This window comes from Pseudopipra pipra, chromosome 15 (assembly GCF_036250125.1).
Source record: "Pseudopipra pipra isolate bDixPip1 chromosome 15, bDixPip1.hap1, whole genome shotgun sequence".
NCBI classification, from domain to species: domain Eukaryota; kingdom Metazoa; phylum Chordata; class Aves; order Passeriformes; family Pipridae; genus Pseudopipra; species Pseudopipra pipra.
The window spans coordinates 9,508,164-9,520,839 of record NC_087563.1 but is presented as its reverse complement, the minus strand read 5'-3'; the positions used below and the strand labels follow the sequence as shown (position 1 = coordinate 9,520,839).

General features: G+C 42.6%; 1 protein-coding gene across 1 annotated transcript in view; it reads right to left on the bottom strand.

The window, feature by feature from the left end:
• Positions 1 to 12,676, bottom strand: part of ERGIC1 (endoplasmic reticulum-golgi intermediate compartment 1) — a 60,554-nt gene that overhangs the window by 46,878 nt on the left and 1,000 nt on the right. The gene's annotated exons all lie outside the window — the stretch shown is intronic.

Here is a 12,676-nt window from a genome sequence, read left to right as displayed (position 1 = left end):
GCAGGTGTGAAGTGAGAAGAGAATGAGCAACCTCAACCCCACTTCAGGAAACACGTTTAAGTGCACGTGAAATGAGCTGGAATGATGGGTCTGAAGAGTCTTCCACCAGCCCACAGCATGGGCTACCACACAGCTTTGTTTCCTTGTATTCCTGCCACTACCACCTCTGGAAGAAGCATCCCTAGAGACAGCAGAAGAGTTTACAGACAGATTCATTCAATTCCTGCTACGATTAAGGCTCTTAGCAGAGACACCACTTACAGCTGAGAATCCAGCAGCTCTCTTTGCATAAAATGCTTTATTGTTTACAAAGAGGACATGGGAAGCAGGAAGAAACTCAGCCATGGTAAATATAACTTGGATTAAGTCCATCTGACATTCAAAGATGACTGTGCACAAACAGACTCCATTTTCTCTCTCCAGGAATAAATACTTCAGCGGAGGTTGGTGTTACAAAGGGGAGATCAGAAGCTTTCCTTCTCCCCCTCCCCAAATCAGTGTAGCCTGCAGGCAGAAGGGAAGGGGCAAAAAAGGAGGCCACATCGGTTATCTTCCATTTGAAATCGTGGAATCAAAAGGAAGCTCTGACTGCTGTCAGAGCAAGATCATTCAGGCTGGAGACCAATGGCCAAATGGAAACGCCCTTCCTTTAATCCCCAGTGGTATTTCTAGAGAAACCTTCCCACCAAAGGCATGCTGCTTAGTGTCAAGGAGCATTTCTGTCTGTGTGATCTGCTGACTTCTCAGGCATCTTCTTTGGTCATTGAACCTAAGTGTAAGAATTAGAAGCACTAAGTGTATAAGAGAAAACCTGCCTCCCCACCAGCCCGAGGTACAGTGGGTCTGTGATCACCCACTGAAATACTCCCTGTCCACTCCCCACATGACCCACTGTGGTCCCTTCCAACCTGATCCATTCTGTGACAATGCTGCCCCAGGACTTTATCTCTCAGTGCTTCCTTAACTGAGACAGGCAAAAAAAAAAAAGATTATAAGGTGCTCGAAAGAACTGAGAGAAGCTAGGAAGGCATAGAGAATACTCCAGTGCTACTTGAAGAATAAAAGACTTTAAATCAAAAATCAAGTCACTTAGCTAAGAGCTTCCAAGTCGTTTAACAGGCAGCAACTGTTCCTCTGTTTCCTTGGGTCACTGCTCTCAAACAATGATTTCGGGACAATTCCTCCCCACTTTGTCAACAAAGCTTCTGGGCAGTAGGCACCCAACCACACCAGCTGAAGAGCACAAGCCATCAGGCACTCAGGTGGCTTTTAACCTCTTCAGAGGCCATGTAGCCCTAAATAAAACGAAGCAGGCTTATACATACACCCTCACTCCACCAAAGGCAGGCAGGTACCTCTGTCAGAGCATATTTGCTGGCTTTGTTCCTTCCTAAAAAGCACATCAGACACTTGTGGTAAGATCTTGAAAAGCAAAGCTGTTACTTCAGTATAAAGGAAAAATCTAAGCCCACCAATTTAGCTTTCAATGTGGCTGTTCAAGCTGAAGGAAATGTATAGGTAGAACAAACAGCCCAGCTGAGTCAGGTTTGCACACATGGTGCTCTTTTGATTAACAAAATACCATTTTTACTTAAAAAAATAAAATCCCAGACACTTGTTTGAAGTAGTTGGAGGGATTTTTATTGTTCACAGTTGTTAAAACCATACCTAGAACTACTGTGCCCAGGATCAGAGATAAAAAGATTAACCTCTTTACTTGGTAAATTGATTTTATTCAGTAGTGCAACAGCAGGCTGATTCCTGGGGTATGCAGAGATGTCCTGGAAGAACAGTTATCCCGTTCCATGTGCCAAACAACAGAATATGTGAAATAACCAAAACAGTGACTTGGAGAACAGCTGGTACCTGGAACAACAATGATAAAGGAACAAGCAGGACACAACTCTCCTCTGCATGGTGACCCTGGTAGGGGCTGGAAATCACCAGATTCCCCTGGGAGAAGGGAGAGGAATGAGCAGACTGCTGGGCAGGTGACAGAGGCTGCTCAGCAATGCTGTGGGCTGGATTTTGTACCCCACGTGCTTGAAAGCTGCTACAATAAAAAGTCAGACCCGGTCTGACCAGCAGTTTGGAGCAAGTCTCTAAATGAGGAAAAAAGATGGGCTTTAATTGGGGAAACATCAAGAACAGCATGTCTTTTTAAGCAAAACCTCTCTTACTTTACTCTAAAAAAGCAGTGAATTCCAACTCCCTCTGCATTTTCAACTTCCTTTGGTCCTTCCTGTACCCATGCTGGGTAAAAATCCAAAATTTTGTTCCACAGATCTAGCAAGGAAGGAAGAATTTCTACGTACAAGTAAATTCACCCTAAAACAGTCCAAAGAAGTAGAGCTGCCTTATTCTTATGCCTTCCTCTACACATGCATAGAAAGCACTGCTTTTTCACTTCTCATGTGGAAATATCAGTTCAAGATTTCATTCTGAAATCCTTTCTTTAGCTCATGCTGCTTTTCTTCCCACCCAAAAACAAGTGCATGCTCTGACAACTCTGCAGGAACACTTAGATCCTACAATCCAGCACAGACAAAAGGCAATAACTCTTCTTCCAGTACAGCAAAGTAGGTGAAATCTGTTTTACTGGGTGGGAAAACAATGGTAGGAAGTCAGCAGCAGAGGAAGAAAATAGGAACTACTGATTTCGAGCCCTTAATTCGGTTAATTCTTTGTTTAAATGACATTTCTATGTTTCCTGTCTGCTGGCAGATGAGAACATAATGTGCAGAGAGCAGCTCAGGACAGCTCCAGGACAGCCACACTACAATCCCAGGGATGGGATGCAGCAGTGGGAGCCAACAGACCTGAATTCTGTTCTGCTCCCGGCGCTGACTCACTGTGCAATTTCTGTTCCAGTCAAATCTTTCTTCTTCAGCTTGTACATTTTGCACAGCAGCATCTGGTAACATCTGCCCACCTTTCCTCAAGCACGTGTAAATCTGCAGGTGAAAAACTCTGCAAATAGTGAAGCATCACTGAGCAAAGCTCCAACTTCTACCTGAGGGAATGGCTGGAGCTGTGTCAGGGGAGGGTTAGGCTGATTTTAGGAAAAGATTCTTCCCCCAGAGGGTGACTGGGCACTGAACAGGCTCCCCAGGGCAGTGGTCACGGCCCCAAGGCTGACAGAACTCAAGGAGCATTTGGACATCACCCTCAGGCACATGGTGGGATTGTTTGGGTGTCCTGTGCCGGGCCAGGAGCTGGACTTTGATGATCCTTGTGGGTCCTTTTCAACTCAGAATATTCTGTGATTCTTTGAAAGCTGCAGGAAGGTGGCTTATGAAAACAAACTGGATGTGCTCTGCAAGAGCTGAACCTTGGTTCACTAACAGGGTTGTGCCTGGAGTGCACGTTTATGAACAATCCTGATGGTTTTGTGAGTTGGGACACAAACTTTGAAGCACATGGAAAGTAAGATAAGTGATCCTGTTAATCTCAGTTTCACACAGCAAGTAAACACTGAATATACAAACACCAAAGCCTGGCTGGGAATGTGAGTTCCAGATGCAAACACAGATTCAAAGCAGGACTAATAAGCCGATACTTGTAAATACCAAGCAGTTATTAACACATTTTATAAGATTAACACCTGCATTACAGCAGATAACACACACATCATTAAGTAATCAGCTAGCCCTCATTTACACACAATGGGATACTAATACATATACTCCACAACTTGAGCTTTAATGGACAAACTAGCAAGGCTTCAGAATTATATCGGAAACTGTTTAATCCTGAACCACTTTGAGCAAGCTCCGATACAGGAAGGACCAGATAGGGATGTGGAGGGGCTAATGGAGTTTTAAACCAGTTTATCTGGACTGCAACCAGGTGAAGACTGCAATTTTCAAATTCTGTATGACTGATTTCTCACTCACAACATCACACCACTTTTCAAAGCAAATAGTTATTTTTTTCGACCTGCTGACTCTCCAGACTTTTAAGCCCAGGAATGAAATGTAGGAAGAGGTTTCCTTGCCAGCCAGCTCCTCCCTCTTAATTCTAGTTCCAAGAACATAATGAAACTAACAGAGGAAGTTTCTGAAACAAGGAGGAGTATTGAGAACAAGAAAACAAGGTTAAGCCAGGAGTACTGTCATTAATTATATAATCCAGCCTTTGGGTAACTGGACACAGGGAAAGGGGCTGAGAGAACATCGGAGGCATCAGCCTCTGCAGCATTATGTCATCTGGCCTGCTCCTTACTTAGCAGGTAAAGGATTTGCACAGGGACAAAAAAACAAACCCATTTATTTCTAGGACAAAAGACTACGAATCTCCACAACAGCTGCTGAAAAAGGGCACAAAAAATTCATACGTTCTGCTCCCATTTAAATTGATTCCTTTCCAAGGAGCTGGTTCTCCTGTTTGCTCCCTCCTGCCAGTCATCATGCTGTCCCTCCATAACACCTTTTTGCCAACTATGTTCTAAATTCTGTGCTTTTATTCTTTCAGTGCATATTAAGCTTGTTCTCTGCTGCTCAAGAACACACACAACAATTGTTATTGCTGAAATACACCAAAAGTGCAACTGTTTTAGGTGACACTGAAGAATGGAAAACAGGAAGCAGTACATCACCTTTTTTTTTCCTTCCAAATAAAATATTAGGCTCAAACAAATTTCAAAAGCAATCAGGAGGAGGAGGAAAGTATAATCTCAAATACTCAAAGTTGGACTCTTGCCAGCAAGTATTTTCTTTCCTTTTAGGCAGTGAAGCAGGTGTCAAAATGAAGGATGGAAGAGACATGTATTTTTAATAAAGTGAACCAATTATACTCTGCTTCATCAAAACAGGAGAAAAGTGTCATGAAGAAAAATGTTCAAGTAAGGGGACTGGTATTCAAAGGGATCCAGCCCTTCTCTGAACTATGAACAAGAGCCATTGTACTCCTGAGTGGGAGCAGCATATTCTGGAGATCAGAGAGAATCAGGATTAACACACACGGCTGCTCCCCAAACTAAGTAAATTGTTCAGATACTTGAATGTCATAAGTAAACTAAAACTCAGAGATTCTTGTTCTTGCAGCTCCCCAGCACATCCCAACACCTCCCACCATCACCCATTCCATCCTTTTTGAGACCCCTAGTCCTGAACATCCCTCCTTTTCCCAATTTGAGACCTGCAAGCTCAGGGTTCCTCTACCTCCTGCCACATTCATAGAATCACAGAATCACTGAGGTTGGAAAAGATCTCCAAGATCATCGAGTCCAACCTGTGACCAATTCCCACCTTGTCAACCAGACCAGAGCACTGAGTGCCACGTGCAGTCACTCCTTGAACACCTCCAGGGATGGGGACTCCACCCTGGGCAGCCCATTCCAATGCCCAACAACCCACTGCCCACAGCTGCTGGTTCCCAGTGCTGCCAGGCTACTGGCCTTACTGGCCAGCTCCTCAGCCCTCCCCACAAACAACAGTCCTGATCTCCAGCAGACACTGAACAAAATTCAAAGTTAGACTGTGATTTCCAAGAAATTCCCTACACACAACTTGGAGCATAATCCAGGCAGAGCTATGGAAAAAAAAGAGTTGTACTGTAGTCTTTCCTGTAGCTTCCAGGAATCACAGAACAGCAAGACTCTGTTGCTGCCTTGTACTGCTGAACACCTTGAAACAAGATCTGGTAAGATAAAATTAGCAACAGAGACATGTAAATTTTATTTGTGGAAGCTACTTTCTGGTTTCAGTCCCAGCTGCACTTGCTCAGCACAAAAGTCAGAAGTTGGTACAAAAGAGCATGAACAAATGAAACATCTGGGGAAGGGGAAAAAAAAGGCAAGGGAGGGATCTGTGAAGGAAACAGCTCCATATTCTTAAAGCTTCCCTCAAAAGTGCACAGACCAATCCATATTCTACTGCATGACAGAGATTTCTACAGATCCATGAGGGAAACTCCTACACATCATCCAGGCTCACAATCTCAGGCTGGACCAGTCCAGTTCAACCACTGCTCTGCAGAGTGAGCAAGCACAGGAAGGTTCCCTTGAAACAATTCAATAACTGAGGCTCAGACAAGAACTGGTACTTGTCTAAAGCTGACACAGGTTAAGAACAGCAGAACCCTGACTTGAGAGAGCAGACATTGGTACTCACTCACAACCAAGTCTTCCTTCTCCTCCAAAGGAAGTTCTATAGGACAAAATCCATTAATACACAAGATTTACAGACAAAAAGGCAGATCCTTTCCCAAAGCATCAATTGAGGATTCAAATATATTGTACTTTTTCAAAATATGAATAAACCTGCAGCGACCAGCTCAGGTTTATTCTCCTATTTGAATTCCAATGTAAGGAGACAAGAATTCCTGTACATGCTTCTACAACTCAGTCCCACTTTTTATTTGCATGTTACTGTATTACCTACAAGCAAGTACAGCTCTCCTGCATCATCTGGCTTCCAAGTGAAGTTCCTGGTTTTCAGATGTTTCCAGGAAACATCTGATGGATGTTATCCCAGTAGAAGAACATAACTGATGCAGGCCCAAGAGCTGCAAGTTATAGTTGGAGATCAGGTTTACCAGCAGCTTTTAGTCCAGATACAACCTGTTATAATGCAGCAACCAGAATCAGATTTCAATGCAACAGGGTCACAGTTGACTTAGAGTGACATGGAATCTGACCAAGGCTCTGAAACTTCATGTTTATCAGAAAACAAAGTCATATTTACATTACTGGCTGAAGTGGTGGGCTTGCTTTATTCACAGCACCCAGTGGTCTACAGAGATGGACAGCAATTTGGAAGCCAAATGATCTGCCTTGGGATATGATTGTTAAATAAACACTAAGAAGCCATGACCTCCTGAAATCCTGTCAGCAGTTATACTTGTCTGCCTGCATTAACAGGGCATTTTGAAGGCTCTTCTATTAAATGCCAATCTTTATGGCTTCTCTGAATTAAACTAAATAGATCTGATTTGGAAACATCCTTAAAAAACACCAACAGAAAAGCAAATATCCAAACACACACAGTTCAAACACAGCAAGTTGCACTGTCGCACAGACTAGTCTTGTGTGTGTGTCTGCCATGATTACTACTAAAATACTCAAACATTTCAGTATAAGCAAGATTTTGTAGGTCATGGCAAGACTGTGGTTAACGTTTTGGCAGAACAAGTTTTCCATTTTGAGAGCAGTTGGCTCTGTACAGGAATACCTAGACGACAGTTCAGGGTTTGTGCTTGGATAGAAGACAAAAAAAACAAGACTGTTCCACCATTTCTTCGTTCATTGCAAGACTATTCTCACCACCTCCACCATTTGAATTACATGCCCAAAAAATACACAAGCAGTCTTCAAAATACAAGCTCAACAACATCCACAGCTTCCCAGTCCACGCTGGTGGTATTGCTTCAGCTCTGTTTACAGTGTGATTCAGACATTTTCACAGCAATGAACTATGATGGCATGAAGAAAGCATCTGTGTCACCAAGGACTGAGCAAAGGAGGACAGTTAAAGTTCAGAAGGAACAATACAGAACTCTCCTACCAAGACGGACTTTAATATTTCTATACTTAGGAAAAAAAATTCTACTCCAACTGTATTTCAAGAGAAATTATGTATTAGGGAGACTTAGGAAGAAATATCTACATACATGCATGCTATGTATAATCAGTTATTTGTGGCACAAACATCAACAGACTCTGTCTGTACAGCTCTGCTTGCCCATCTGACTGCTGTGACTGCAGAATAATTTCTCAGGTGCCCTCAAAGGGCTATTGTTGAAACAAAGTTAGTCATGGTACTGCCTGGCACCAAAACCACTTTGGTAATTACGTAAGGTGGCAGCAACACCACTTGGAAGGGTTGTTTACCAGCGACATTGCACAATGTGAACTGGAACTTGCTCGCCAGACGTGGCTGCAGTTCGGGATGAAATTCCCTTGCAGTTACAGGCACTTTGGAGAACTCAGGTATCACTTCAGTAGCCAGAGAGACAATGTGGGTTCTGCAGAGCGTAGAGAGGCAACTACCCAATACACAGCCGTGCTAGGCTGCTAGTTATTGGTGTAGACACTAACTGAGGGAGTGCTGGCTACCAGCTCCATCACATACAGGATTTAGGACTGTGAACCAAATCACTGTACAAGTGGCAACGTCTGCGACCGCGACAGGGACTGTGCACAGGGCACACACAACCCTTTTTGCTGTGCCACTGCTTGCACAAACCAGCAGCACAACCCGTGCAATCAGGAGATGCCACACCAGCCAGTCTGAGCTGTTAGTTCTCCTCTCACCCTCCCCACTCTGCTTCAGCCAAGAACACGCCTCCCTGCTGCTATCACCACCATGCACCTGCTAACAAATGAGCTCACGGTGCCTCTCCTCCAAAGTAAGTTCAGCGAGTAATTCTGCCAAAGGAAGGAGTGTGTGTGGATGCAGCCAGTTAAAGGAGGTGCTGGGAAGGTGCCAGCAGGTGCACGGAGCACAAAGCACCCGGATCCGACGGGAAACGCAGTGCTGGCTCACACTGCAACTGAAAATTCCTGAGCAAACATGTACATTTCCACTAACATTTGATATTTATTAGGCAATGCCAAAGCATTGAGTAGTCACCATTTCTGCATAACGACTGGCAAATGTTCAAACACAGGGCAAACAAATCCCAGACAAGTTGAAGGGAGATTTGAGGGGCTACAGAAAGATTTTGTCACTTCTCTCAGGCAACCAGCAATAGGACAAGAGGGCATGGTCTTAAGCTGTACCAGGGGAGGTTTAGGTTTGATATTAGGAAGAAACTTTTTACAGAGAGAATAATCAGGCATTGGAATGGGCTGCCCAGGGAGGTGGTGGAGTCACTGTCCCTGGAGGTTTTTAAGATGAGACTGGACGTGGCACTTAGTGCCATGGTCTGGGAACCACGGTGGTGTTGGATCAAGGGTTGGACTTTATGATCTTGGAGGTCTTTTCCAACCCAGCTGATTCTATGATTTTCAGTTGTGACCCTCACAAATCGTCAAAAGGAAAATGGTGGGATCATGAAAGTCAACTTTGTTCCTTCTTTTCTGCAGGCTAAAACCTAAAATAAGTTATTTTCCTTAAGCTCACAAGTGAATGAGAAGTTGTCCAAGGGGTTGCTTGGTTCAGAAAAGATTTTTCTCCTCAGACTCAAAATCACCTATCATCAATCCACTGGTTTGTCGTCATTAATTTGGTCAGGAATTGATTCCACAATTGTTCCAGGTCAGATGTCTGAGCATCACTTTGCCTATTCACCATCACAACTCTTAGGTCTAATTTAAAACCAAACATATCCTCTCTCCCAAAATAAGGTTGGATATGTGTCAGCTTCTGCTAAAACTGAACAATTTGATTTTAAAAAGACCTTCAGGAACTGAAGCAAAGACCTGCCTGTGTCTCAAAACAATAAAAATGTACTTCATATCTGAATCAGAATACCCACATTAAAATACCATTTATCACAGATGTGCCAAAGAACAGCTGACAGTGGGGGCCCATTGTACTGTGACGATGGAATAAGAGTCTTTGCCTTCCACACTACATCAGCATTTAAATCTAAATCCTTTCTAAGCCTGGTTCCTTTCCCATGACCTCCAAAATCTGGATATAATACACTGTTACTTCATACAGGTTATGACACTGAGAAAACCAAACCAAACCCCAAAACCAATCAACAACAACAAATCCCTAATGAAAACATCACAATGATTAATTGTGGGAAAGGAATTGTGAATTTCTCAGTTAAATATAAAAATAAGGACTCATGGATATGTGCCACACTTCGCCAGGGCACAACTGAGAATTACCCAGAATTAGAACAAAAACTTGGTTTCAGAGTGGTCTCTTTTAGTTTTTCTCAGTCTAACCAATTAAAGTTACCAAAATAGTTTAGAAGTTTCAGTATCTTACAAACCCATCAGTAACTCCTTCATGCAAATAGGCAGGTGCAAAGAAAAGCCACCAAAGTCAGAGAACTTGCAGTAACGTTTCTCTCTATCATGTCCACATCCACTGCAAAGGAGTAACTTATTTTTACATCTGTAATTTTCGTTTTTATGTATGTAATTCTCAACACCAGAGCAGTCTGAAGTCCCAGCACCAGCTCAAGCTCCTGCTAACCGGATCACACAACATACGAGAAACCTTCTGGCCCATAATCACCACTCAAGATGACCCAGGCTTACAGTTTAATCTAATTATGATTTTAACCATCCTCAGATGCTGCAAGTGTGCAGGTGACACTGGGCTTTAAAGGCTTGAGGGGGAAATACCCTTTCAGCTCCAGTGAGATAACTCAAAATCCCCAACAAAATAGGTACGAAGCTGCTTTGCTGACACAAGTTCTAAGGAACCAGGGGATGGGAAACAAGGACAAATCTGCCTGCCTCTTTCAGCCAAATGGGTTTTAAAAAATAGGAAAGAACCAGGCCTTCTGGAAATACAAACTGATTTAGGAATTCTGTAGGAGGGCTGGTGTCTTGTGACATGCACTGAACAGACCTGCAGTGAAGGCTCCAATCTGGAAGCTGAAAACTTGGTTTCATACCAACATCACAGCAGGACTGGAGAGATTAGCATGAATGAAATGCTTTGAAATATGAAAAGCATTAGGTAGGTACTAAGTATTATTAAAACCCTAAAGATACTTGGGACAGAATGATTATTATTCACATGAATTTACTGTGAAAATATTGTTTTATTTATGAATTAAGTGCTTTTGGTATTAGCAAAGGGAACTATCGATAAGCCAAGGAAACAGAAGTCCTACAGAAAAAAAAACCAGTACAAAAAATTACAAGTAACAAAACAAGCTACTTCCAATATGGAACCATGACATGAACCAATAAACATGGCTCAGATTAACTGATGGAGACACTTTCAAGAAAGATGTTTAGGCACTTTGGGTTCTTCAGTCAGACCAGATATGAACCCGTAATTCTAGGTGAGAGGAAGGAGATTTAGTCCCATAGATGGAAAGGCTTTCTTTGACTTTTAGTTGGTGTAGAATAGGGATATTTTTGATCATGGGCTGTGCATATTTTTGATCATGGGCTGTTTTAATTACTTGTCATTGGTGTCTCTATTGTCTCCAGATGAGACTCTGGAAACCTATTCATGCTAGAGCTACCTTCTGTGGAAACAGAGCTTGAGGCCTGAACTTCTATCAGGTCTATGCCCCTCTCTACTGATGTCAGCTGTCAATATCCTGCCAATCTAAAACATCAAAAATAAAAGCTCTCAGTAAAGGGAGGATAAAACAACAACAAGACCTTGCCTTCCCAAATGTCCTGACAAGAGCAGTTAAGGACAGTGATTCTTTCAGCTGCATTAGCAACACAGACCTGCAAAATCTGTGGCCTCCAGAACACCAAAACTCCATTCCACTTGGAATGTCTGAATTTTGGGAGTCTTGTAGATATAAAGGGGCACTTTTAAAAGTTGCTTAACAACTCAAACCTCTAATCATACACAGGCGTAACACCCACTCCAAAGTGTGTGCTAAAGACATGGTGCCAAACTGTACCTGCCACAGAGAACATCCAGCTGAAATCTCTGAGAGAAAAACCTTGTATTTCACACGATGAAAAAGTCACCTCTTCATTCAGAAACTCACTCAAGGTGCTAACCTCATTTCTCTAAGAGCACTGTATTGTATGTTCTGGAGTTGTCAGGAAGTACCTGTACATTTTTTTTAACGTATGCATCATACTTCACCTACAACAGTAAAATTTTCCAGCCTCAGCAGATTTTGTTCCACTGACTGCACAATGAACAAAACCCACAACATCTAAAAAGGGCTCTAACCTTTGCAACATTTTGGCCCTGAACTCTGTTCATGCTTCTAAAACAGGAAAGTGGTTTGTTGCACGTGACATTAGTTTCTCTGTAATTTAAATATAAAATTCCTGATATCGACGGCAACCTTTTAAAAATTCATCTTTGGAGAACAGTTGAACTTCAGCAAGCTTACTACTTCAGAAAGAGCTTTGAAGTGTCTATTTCTAATCCTCCAGTCTGAATGACAAAGAAGTTATTTGCAATTGTGAATCTTTAAAATGCAGATCTGAACTGATGCCGCTCTTTTTGTAACTCATTAACACAAACCCTGCCATTCAGTCTTTACTTAATGTCTTTGTTCCATTCCAAAGTGAAGCACTAGTGCTGTCTCTTAAGGTGATTATTCTCTTGGTGAGCCAGTGTTTCCACACAGTGTATTCTGAGACCCAACAAAAATTACATTTTCAAAGACATCAGAAATAACATTTGCTTTATCTGCTATTGCAAAGTGACAGCCACAACCCAGGGTCCCTTATTGTTCATGTATTTTACAAGTCTGAAAATAGATGGTAATAAGATTCGCAGCTGGCAGAATGTCTCCAAAGCTGAGAAGACTTTTTCTATCAAATTTTATGCAAAAGCAGAAACGAGGCTCTGGGCCCCAGATCCCACAAGATCCAGCAGATACTGTTTCCAGCTTCAACAAGTTTTCATTCAGAAGCAACTGCCTCCATGTTCAACAGTGCCCCATGGATCACACAAGATCCTGTCAGCCTGTATAAATGAGAGGCCTGGTTTAGAATTACAGAGAAAATATAACACACAACTTTTGTTTGGGAGAATTAAAAACCTGCATTATCACCATTTCCCCCTGTCATCTCAACGGGGTCACATGTACAGGTCATGATGATCCTACATGG